This window comes from Xenopus tropicalis, chromosome 9, assembly GCF_000004195.4.
Source record: "Xenopus tropicalis strain Nigerian chromosome 9, UCB_Xtro_10.0, whole genome shotgun sequence".
NCBI lineage: Eukaryota > Metazoa > Chordata > Amphibia > Anura > Pipidae > Xenopus > Xenopus tropicalis.
This window is the reverse complement of record NC_030685.2, coordinates 64,349,531-64,359,709: the sequence shown is the minus strand read 5'-3', so window position 1 is coordinate 64,359,709 and position 10,179 is coordinate 64,349,531.

The window sequence follows — 10,179 nt, the reverse complement described above, 5'->3', positions numbered from 1 at the left end:
GCACCTTTCCAAGATACTTTAATTACACATTGTCAGTGGTTGTTTGTCCCTTTCCGGTCTCTGGTTCTGACTCGTAAAACAATGTAATTGGAGTCATTTCTCCTCCAGGTCTGTTAATCAGATGGTGTCCAGCACTGTTTCAGGAGTCAGAACCAGGAGTTCAGAAACAGCCAGATATATACGTCTTTTAATAGCAATTGCATTTATAAATAACTTTAAAACTATTGTAAATAAATGTTGGAAAGCTGCATAGAATTATTTTCCTTTACTATGCCAAAAATTGTTTTTAGATGGTGTTCTCTTTAACTGGGTTCATTAAAGCTACCCCCAGATCTAATATACAGGAAATATAAATCCAGTTTTGTCAAATGTAGTGCAGATATGAGCATATTTATCAAAGTTTAAAAACAGAGCTCACCACTGTACATGCATTCAGCTATTCACTTGTATAGGAATTTTAGAGACATATTTATTAAAGGGTGAAGGTGAGTTCTATTTTCACCCTTTGATAAATATGGCCCTAAAAATCCTGTCCAAGCGAGCATAGAAAAGTGAAAATTCCCTCTGACAAGCTGTGCTGAGTTTAATTTCCATACAATGACAAATATTCCGCATAAGGATTATTTATCAAAGGGTAATAATAAATCTCGTCACAGTTCATTGGAGGAAAGTTTCACCTCTCTATTGACTAGTAAATCATTTTAGAGGGGTGCAGTTATCAGAGTGAACTTATACTTTCTACCCTTGATAAATAAGCCCCTAAAAAATCCTATATTAGTGAATAGACAGCTGAGACCCCTGGAAGCTTTATTTTCACCCTTTCTGTTTGTCTCCATTCGCTTTTTTTCTCCAGGTTTCAGGGCTGGAGAAATCCTGTGCAAAATAATATTACTATGTTACGTGGCCAGACTTATATGGATGCGGCTGCAAAGATGGCACTAAATGAACACTGTACTGAACAGTTTCTCCAAGGTTTATTTCCATAAAAATCCCCTAAACCGAATTATTTAAAGGGGTGGTTCCCCTTCAGGTTATCTTTTAGTATAGAATGGAATTATATGACTTCTTCATGACTCTTTCCAGCTTTCAAATAGGGGTCACTGACCCCAGCAGCCAAAAAGACTGATGCTACAATTTTATTGGTATTGTAACTTTTTATTACTTTTTAGTCTATTTAGGCCCTTCTCTATTCATGTCTCATTTTCAACTACTGCCTGGTTGCTGGATTAAATTGGACCCCAACAACCAGATATCTGTCAATCTGGGGAGCTGCTGACAAAAAGCAAAATAATTAAAAAAACCCAAATAATAAAAAATGAAGATCAGTTGTAAATTGTCTCAGAATAATCTTCAGTACATTATACTAAAAGTTACAGCCCCTTTAATACATTACAAAATACTGTTTTTTAAAATATAAAATTAATTTCATAAACACATAAATGGAGTGTTCCCTAAGCCCTTTTCATCATATGCAGGCCAGACCAGTACCCACAGGACCCAAGGGTTTGCTGGTTGGTCAGACAGGTTCAGGTTATCCAATTACTATTCTAGCGGGTAGGAGGCTGAACTTGGCTGATGGTGAAGGTCTGCCTTCATTCTTTTATATACCTGCACCTGCCCCACCACCTCCACTCACATCAGATATGGGTTGTGGCAGGCAGGGGTATATAAGGAACAATGGCTCAGCTGGTCAGGTTGTGGGGTTAACTTTTTGCCAACCTGGGCATCACTAATGTACTCGGCTTCGATGACATCTTATCAGAGCGAGATGTTAACATGTTTATTTGCTGATCAGACAATTTTAAAAAACATTCAGTGCACCATGTTGGCCCAACCTGCCCAATCATTATACCAACTATGTTAGCAATATTGCCATGGTGAATCTGCAGATTGGGAAGTGAAGAGGAGTCACAGCTCCACTTTCCTATTTCTTTTTTTTCCTTCCTCTGTTCTGTCGTGGTTTTCCCTTCCTTGCATAGCAGGCTTCTAATAATTCTAATCCCAGCCCTAGTCACCTCATGTCCAGCTGACTCCCTTACTCATGAGAAACTTGAAAGAAAGTTTAGCATTCATAGTTTCAGGGGCCACATTCATGGTCTCCCACCCCTGGGCCGGCCGGCAGAAAAGCAGATTGAGAAGAAAGGAATCATCCTGCATCCTACAGATGTGTATCACCCTGGGCAGGGGCTGGATAGTGAGTATTTTCAGTGAGCTATGCAACTTCCAGCCTGTGGCTATAACTCTGTAACAGCTGGAGAGCTGAAGGTTGGATTAGAAATAATGGGGCCACACACATGCTCTTTCGCTCCAGGCTCTGCTGCCACCACTAAGGATAAGGCCTGCATGAACAAACAAATTGGCTTTTACAGAATTCCAGGCATTGGTAGCCATGATTCCTTACACTTAGAATTCGCATGTACATCACATCTTAATCATGTTTAAATTAATTGTATCCCTCTCATTCCAAGAACCAGACCAACTGTGTGCAACTATTTTATATATCATTGAATATAGCTATATCTGCTGTAAAGGGTATCATTATGTGGATACAAATCGCCATGTTTTTACCCATTCCAGCGACATGTTGAGATGCAAATAATGAGGCAAAACAAGCACAATTGTGCATACTCAAGTTTTCAAATAAAGTTAAGCTGTGGCTGATGTTATCAGAGGGGGGGTTGCTTCACTTGCTTGTTTGCAACGTTAGCGTGTAAGTCTTTTGGCACAAGTCTGCTGTTCCTACTGATGCAATCCACTGTGGAAACCCTGGAATTACCACTATGTTTAGGACTATGATACACAGAGCTACTTGCCACAACAAGTAGTTGGCTACGAGTAGTTCAGTGTGTCACTGCCCTTATAATGGCAGCGGCTCCAGGGTTCCTCAGCATCAAGAGCTAGCACTTACAATTTAGCAAAAGTGGCAGGAAAGATTCAATGATACTTGGTGCAACTATATGGAATTGCAAGCCAGTAACCATTCCTTTTTCCCCTGCAGGCATACTGGCACCTCCAGGGCAATTGCCCTGCTCATGAAGGCTGCTATAAATTGAAGCGAACTTAAGCAGCCTGTAGAAAATAAAAAATACATTTACCAGAACAACATTTTTATTTAAAATTGTGGACAACAATGCTAGAGAATATTCGTAAATTAGCCCTTATCTATTAATATTAGTGTTGTTTGTATACAACTTCCAGTATGCTTCCACATATTATAAAGGATGAAAGTACGCTGGGAACAATGCCATGCTATGGAGAGAAAAGGGCCCCATGAAATGCATGCAACTGGAGGAAACTTCCCTATCAGTCCTTATAGGCGGTAGAACCTCGGTACCTGGCATCCCTCTGGGAGATGCTGTGCTGAAACTGATGGAGCAGTGACTGTAGCATATGCCACATACTGTACATGGATATTAATGATGTATTCCCTGCATGCCTATGTTTCATGCACTCATTCGCTTCCTAGCATTACTGTAGCTGAAAAACAAAAGCATAAGTTTGAGTAAAGTGCCATCTAGTGGCAATGTAGCAAAGTCTTTGTGATTTGGTTGCAACACATTTAAATAATTTTACACATAAGAGCTATATATCTTACATAAAATATATTGGGTGGGATTCGCAGACACACCTTACTGTTCCTTATAATAGCATTAAAATGGTTCCACCTGTCACATTCAGATAGTCTTGTACTATTTTGTTTTGAATTGCTGTTAGGGTCCCCCTTTTACTCTCTAGCTACGCTGTGTGACAATACAATACAGCACATCAGTTGGCAGCTGTGGCCATTGGGTAATTATTTTTATTGCTCTTTTGGAAACCTCTGAAAGCCACACACAAGGGCATGCACATTATACAGTTGTGTGTAAGTGAATAAATCTGTCTCGGGAAATCCTTGACAGTCGCAGCCCTGGGTTAATCCATTACTGACAGGTACTGTGAGCAGTAATCAGTATGATCACTTGTGTGGCACATGGGGGTTTGTGACAGCAAAGTACTCAGATACAGAAGAAAGAGAAGAAGAGCAGACACGAGCCATGGGCTTCCAATCCATGTGGAAGAGAGAAAGTAAGGCCTGAAGTGTAAATAATCCTTTAAAAAACCCTGCACCTAATAGTTCCCATACGGAATTGGTTTGTACAGATGAGCAAGGTTGCAGCATTGGCCATTCCCCTGAACCACTCAAACCCTGGCCTTCTACATGGATAAACCCTAACAACAGTCCTGACTTTTCCCCCCTATGGTGGCCCTGGACATAGAACTGCAAGAACTTGGCCGACATTAAGCCCTGACCTCAACCCATCTAAACACCTGCAGGATAAACTGGAACACTGACTGCCAGTCAGACCTGAAGCCCAACATCAGTCCCCAACCTCTTAAGCATGAAGGAAAGCAGGATCCTTGGATCCTACCCCAGCATCTAGTGGAAAGCCTTCAGAGAAGAGCAGAGGGTAAAGGCTGTTTGAGGCACAAACAGAGGACAAATGTCACATTAAGTAAAGTAAATTGATACAGAACATTTGCATCTAGTAAAGGGCATTTTCCCCTAAAAGTCTGCTCTGTTAATGTCTAAATATGGTAGTGGTTCATCCAGTTAAGGCGTTAGTGTACTTTTTTTTTTTTAAAGGTGCATTTTATTAATTTTCATACAAACAAAAACATAAAGTAACACATTTAATAATGCAATGAGGAAAACGTATTGGACTTTCTTTTCCAGGTCTATCTCTAACATTTGTTACCAACATCAAAGGGATAGGTGTAACATTACAGAGTGTGAATGTGAGTCTGGCAGCAGTTCCAACATATTGGGTCTGTCACCTTACTGAGTTAGATGTTCAGGGTATGGCAGAAAAAGTTGGGAAGGCACTGGGGGACTTACTATGCAGCTAGGAGCAGTTTCCCTCTAGGTCACACCAAGGGGCCCCAAACTTTGTCAAATTTATCAGGTGCGCCTCTAGTCTCGTATGTGAGTTTATACAGAGGAGCTACCGCATTCACTAGATTCTTCCAGGCTGTAACGGTGGGCAGGGTAGAGCCCATCCAATGCATTGCATTGCATAGAACAGGAGTATTCTGTAGCGTATTCTGTAGCAGTATTCTGTTTTGAGCAATTATACTGTCTAGGACTCCTAGTAAGCAAGTTTCGGGAGCAGTCACAGTAGGGAAGGCTAAGTTATTCGATAAGTATTTAGTGACTGCTGACCAGAACTTAGCGATATGGGGACATGCCCAGATCATATGAAAAAAGTTAGCAGGGCTGGCTGCACATCTCGGGCACTTATCTGTTGGGGTACGGCCCATCTGGTGCAACCTTAATGGTGTGATATAAAGGTGATGAAAGGTTTTATACTGTATCAATCTGTCTCTAGTAGAGATGAGACAGTTATACATGGAGTCTGTTGCCTCCTCCCAATCATCTTGGGTGAGTGTTGGTATTTGGGAAGTCCACCATATTTGTGCTGAGTTAAAGGGTTTGGGGCCTGCTGAGAGTAAGTTTTGGCAGGGCCGCCATCAGGGGGGCACAGGGGGTACAGCCGTCCCGGGCCCGGACGATTTTAACTTTAAAAGGGGGCCCGGCCATGCTAAAGTTTTCTTAGTAGCTCGGGCCCCCTTTGATCTGTTCCGGGCCCTGTCATTGGTGGTCAGCGGGTGATCCTATTGGTCGCGCCCCGTGCGTACATCACGTCAGTACGCACGGGGCGCAACCTTATAAAAGGGCCTGGCTTCTTTCGGCAGTCAGAAGCGTCGAGGTGTCATGCAGGAAGGGCCTCGCCGGAGGAGCGCGAAGGCTGCTGCCGATGCCGCCGACCAACAGGACGCTGGCTACCAATGTACTGGGGGAAGGGGGGCATAGCTGGCTACCAATGTACTGGGGGAAGGGGGGCACAGCTGGCTACCAATGTACTGGGGGAAGGGGGGCACAGCTGGCTACCAATGTACTGGGGCAAGGGGGGCAAAGCTGGTTACCAATGTACTGGGGCAAGGGGGGCAAAGCTGGCTACCAATGTACTGGGGCAAGGGGGGCAAAGCTGGCTACCAATGTACTGGGGGAAGGGGGGCAAAGCTGGCTACCAATGTACTGGGGCAAGGGGGGCAAAGCTGGCTACCAATGTACTGGGGCAAGGGGGGCACAGCTGGCTACCAATGTACTGGGGGAAGGGGGGCAAAGCTGGCTACCAATGTACTGGGGGAAGGGGGGCAAAGCTGGCTACCAATGTACTGGGGCAAGGGGGGCACAGCTGGCTACCAATGTACTGGGGCAAGGGGGGCACAGCTGGCTACCAATATACTGGGGCAAGGGGGCACAGCTGGATACCAATGTATTAGGGGGGCCCTGCTGGCTACCAATGTCTCATATCTGTGAGTCCTTTGTACTGGTGGGAGGGGGGCCCAGAAAAATTTTTTGTGAGGGGCCCCGTGATTTCTGATGGCGGCCCTGAGTTTTGGTATAGATTTGAGGTAAGCTTTGCTGGATTACTAGAATGGAGAATTACCTCCACTGTTGGCGTTAGTGTACTTTAATGATAAAATGTGTTTCCTCTCACACCTTGGGCCCAGTTATTCACATGGTGCTCTTTCTGGTGCTTATTCAATGAGATTACCTGTTACCTTACTAATTGTATTTATTCAGTCATTAGGTTAATTAGGTGCATGAAAGGTTATGGACAGTCAGGTTAAGTGGATAATTTGCTGGGTGTAACTACATTTGCAACAACCAATCCCCATTATTGTTTTTTTTTCTCCTTACAACTTCCCCTCTTTTTCCTGCTTGGAGCTATTCTTCAAATTCTCTTCTTATGTCTAATTGCAAATAAACAAGATTTTGCCCCACAGCACTCATTCTATCATACTATTAGTTGAAATAATTTTCACTTCTTCCCCTGGGGTATAAAGGTTTTAATGACAGCCCCCTAGAATGATGCTATTCCTGGCTCTTCCCTTCCCAATTGCTAACATGAACTTTCCCAACAAGAAGCTTTTCAGCTTTACTCCTATACCAATTCACCAGCATCTCCCATACCCTTTCCCCTGCAGCTCCCATACCCTTTCCCCTGTAGCTCCCATACCCTTTCCCCTGCAGCTCCCATACCCTTTCCCCTGCAGCTCCCATACCCTTTCCCCTGCAGCTCCCATACCCTTTCCCCTGTAGCTCCCATACCCTTTCCCCTGCAGCTCTCATACCCTTTCCCCTGCAACTCCCTTACCTTTTTCCCTACAGCTCCCATACCCTTTCACCATCAGCTCCCATACCCTTTCCCTGGTATCTTCCATACCCTTTCACTGGCATCTCCCATACCCTTTCCCCTGCAGCTCCCATACCCTTTCCCTGGCATCTCCCGTACCCTTTCCCCTGCATCTCCTATACATTTTTCCCTACAGCTCCCATACCCTTTCCCCTGCATCTCCTATACATTTTTCCCTGCAGCTCCCATACCCTTTCCCTGGCATCTTCCATACCCTTTCCCCTGCAGCTCCCATACCCTTTCACTGGCATCTCCCATACCCTTTCCCCTGCAGCTCCCATACCCTTTCACTGGCATCTTCCATACCCTTTCCCCTGCAGCTCCCATACCCTTTCCCCTGAGGCTCCCATACCCTTTCCCCTGCAGCTCCCGTACCCTTTCACTGGCATCTCCCATACCCTTTCCCCTGCAGCTCCCATACCCTTTCACTGGCATCTCCCATACCCTTTCCCCTGCAGCTCCCATACCTTTTTCCCTGCATCTCCCATACCCTCTCACCAGCAGCTCCCATACCCTATCACCACCTCCCATATCTTTTTACCAGCATCCATGCACTTTCACCGGCATCTCCCATACCCTTTCCCCTGCAGCTCCCATACCCTTTCACATTCAGCTCCCATACCCTTTCCCCTGCAGCTCCCATACCCTTTCCCCTGCAGCTCCCATACCCTTTCCCCTGTAGCTCCCATACCTTTTTCCCTGCAGCTCCCATACCCTTTCCCCTGCAGCTCCCATACCCTTTCCCCTGTAGCTCCCATACCTTTTTCCCTGCAGCTCCCATACCCTTTCCCCAGCAGCTGCCATACCCTTTCCCCAGCAGCTGCCATACCCTTTCCCCAGCAGCTCTCATACCCTTTCCCTGCAGCTCCCATACCCTTTCCCCAGCAGCTCTCATACCCTTTCCCCAGCAGCTCTCATACCCTTTCCCTGCAGTTCCCATACCCTTTCCCCAGCAGCTCTCATACCCTTTCCCCAGCAGCTGCCATACCCTATCACCACCTCCCATAGCCTTTTACCAGCATCAATGCACTTTCACCGGCATCTCCCATACCCTTGGCACATGATTGATTGATTTTTGAATGTGACCTGTGAATGTTTAAACTAAATCTGCAAAAATTTAATTAATGTAAAATTGGAATTTTGGGGCATTTTCATACCTCCCAAGATGCTGGATAAAGGATTATTTTCACCATGCTCCTATGTGATCTGATCTGGCCACCTTTTAGATCTACTCCTTTTTGGGTCAGCCATTGAGGACCTGTCTCATCAGTAATTATCCATATAACAGCAAAGTTGCCATCTCTGAATATAGGAGAAACTAAGGGGGTGGGGTGGCCTGATAGCAGTAGAAAAATGTTAGCTAAAGTAGGGAGGGGACATAAAAAAGGTCTGGTATAAATATTCATCCATGCCAAGCACATTCTGAAAGGTAAAAAAAGTCCTTATTTCACCAGGAAATCGCAAAATCTAGGATTTGGTTTGGATGAATCTTAGTTCTCTTCGCAGGATTTGCTGAATTTTAAAGGAACAGTTCGGTGTAAAAATAAAACTGGTTAAACAGATAGTCTGTGCAAAATAGAAAAATTTTATATATTAAGGCTGGAGTGAATGGATGTCTAAGGCTGATGCTACATGGGGCTGGTTCTCAATCTGGTGAAAAGCGGGAAACATTTTCCCCTGCAAAACAATTCAACCTTTGATTAATCCTCTCCCAAATGCCCATCTAAAGGGGAAGACAACCAATGCACAATGAAATAAGTATCATTCTAAGTAACGCTCCAATTTACATCCACTATACATTTTATAAAACCTACAGCAGAACGATCACAACGGGGCAAAAATCAAACCAGCCCCATAGCTTTCTAAAATCTTCCAGTTGTTAGAAGAGAACTACAACTCCCAGAATCCATTGCCAGAAATCACCAGTCAGGTTATGAAGAGAGCTCACCTTGCTCATCCCCATATGGCAACAAGCAGAAACAAAGGTGAAGGAAAGTCTAGCTATTTTATTGTATTCACCTTTAGACAGCACTGCAATTGGCACTTTTCTCCCTTTGGATTGCTACAGTTACAAATACAAATATTTTGATCTTGTTTGCATTGAAAAGGGATAGAAATTCATGGTTTAAGATGATAAACTATGTCCAGCAGATGGCACTCTGCATACAGGTATTAACAGTAACATATATGTGATCTTAATCAGTAATGACCATCTTTTACAGGTAGCAGGCCAAGCATGCTGGAGGGCCAGATTAAATTAAAATTATTATGGCATACAGTAAAATCCTTCTAAACATAATGGGGGCAATAAAGGGCCACATCCGGTCCACAGGCATCCAGCTGGACAGCTCTGATCTGAATGAACAGCTAGTCACGTCTGTATACTGTATTAAAATATTCTCCAGCCAATAACCATGAATGATACCTTATATTAGCTTGGATCTACTAAGATGCAATAGAAGTCAATGAAAAGTGGATATTTACATTTTTTAATGAATGGGATCTGTTATCCGGATGCACAGGTATGGGATCTGTTATCCGGAAACCAGTTATCCAGAAAGTTCCAACCTATGGAAAGGCCATCTCCCACAGACTCCATTATATCCAAATAATTCATTTAAAAAAATTATGTCCTTTTTCTCTGTAAAATCAAAACAGTACCCTGTACTTGATCCTAATAAGATATCATTAAACCCTATTGAATTTGCATAATGTTTAAATGATGTTTTAGTGGACTTAAGGTAATTATTATTATTATTAACATTTATTTATAAAGCGCCAATATATGCCGCAGCGCTGTACAATAGGTGTACAGAGTAACAAATAAAGCAATCAATAACCAATACAAGAGGTGAAGAGAGCCCTGCCTGAAAGAGCTTACAATCAGATCAGATCCAAATTACAAAATGATCCCTTATCCAAAAAAAACCCAGATTCC